This window comes from Melanerpes formicivorus, unplaced genomic scaffold (genome assembly GCF_026170545.1).
Source record: "Melanerpes formicivorus ecotype bairdi unplaced genomic scaffold, bMelFor1.0.p_v2 SCAF_92, whole genome shotgun sequence".
Taxonomy (NCBI): Eukaryota; Metazoa; Chordata; class Aves; order Piciformes; family Picidae; genus Melanerpes; species Melanerpes formicivorus.
The window spans coordinates 2,039,746-2,041,122 of NW_027142444.1; positions in this window are offsets into that span (position 1 = coordinate 2,039,746).

Consider the following 1,377-nt stretch of genomic DNA (forward strand, 5'->3'; position numbering starts at 1 on the left):
GCTGCTCACTGACTGCACTCCCCCCTTTAATAAAGTCTGGTTTAATGCACAGGTGAAACTGTCTGGACCCAGTGCAGCCTGCCCAGTAACATAGCAGGGACTGGGGCTCTCATCACAGGGCTGCTGGGGCAGGTTGTGCACATTTCAACAAGGTTGCCTTCAGCTGCTGAAACTTCCTGAGAGCTGCCTTGAAAAGCACAATCCTGCCTTCAATAACTGGAGGAACAGCAGGAAAGACAGACATCTTCAAAGCCACCTCTGTGTTTAACAGGAACTTGTTGGAAGGAGTGGTTTCAGTGAGCTCTGCAGTTGTGCTCCATCCCTCCTTGGGCAGAGCTGGGGGAACAGGGCAAGGGGGAGAAGCAATCCTTGAAGGTGAGCTGAGATACTGTGGCCATGAGGGCCTCACTTCCATGCAGCAAGGCCTGGTGCCCACCTTCAGTGGGACTTGCCTTCTGCTGAGGGAGGAGCTGCAAGCAGCTATTGCCACTCTCTGCAGGGCTCTGCTTGGGAAGTTCTTCCTTTTGGATTCAGCTTCAAGATGTTTGAAATGGCAAAAACAATCCAATCCAATGAAGAGATAACCAAGGTGGGGTAGGAAGTGCTGGAGACAGACAAACTGGTTACAAACAGGTTTGAAAGCAGCCTGTTCAAAGCCCTCTTCCCAGCTAGAAAACCTGCTTTGGTGATGATTTCATTGCACCCTGCTGGTGGTGGCTCTGCCTGCTGCTAGCAGACGTGTCTGGGTTGTAACTGCAGCCTTGTCAAAGGGGTGGCCTCTGCCCAGGAGCTGTTCCCTGGGCTCTGCAGCCTTAGCTGCCTCATGGAAATCAGACTCTTCATTCTTGGGAGTATTTTCTTGTCCCCTGGTGACTGGGACGTGGATGCAGGGTGCTTGTGTCACCCTGCACTGCGTTTGGGTCCTTTCCACAGGCTCTTTGTCAAAGCTAAGCAGGCCAAGAGGTGCTGAGCTGCAGTGAGTAGCAGGAGAGAAGAGCAGGAGCTGGGTGGCTCTGCTGCTGGTGTGCTAACACTAGGAGACCAGAGCTGGTGCTCATGTGCCATATCCAGAGCCAGCAGCCTGGGTCCCTTCACAGACATGCTTTCAGTGCAGGAGCCCTCAGGAAAGGTCCAGCACTGCCTGGCCTGGACAGGGGAAGTTTTGTGCTTTCTTTTACAGAGCTGCTGCCCTCTTTTCTGGGTCAGTTGTTGGCAAGCACAGATCCAGGGCAGCAAAAGCAGCCTCACCTGTGCTGCACAGCCTCTGCCTGCCATTGGTCTTCTGCAAGCTCCAGAAGTGCCAGACCCTCCTCACTTCTTCCTAGAACACAAAATCAAAGCAGAGGTTCAGCAGAGTGCACAGGACTGAGGTCTTGG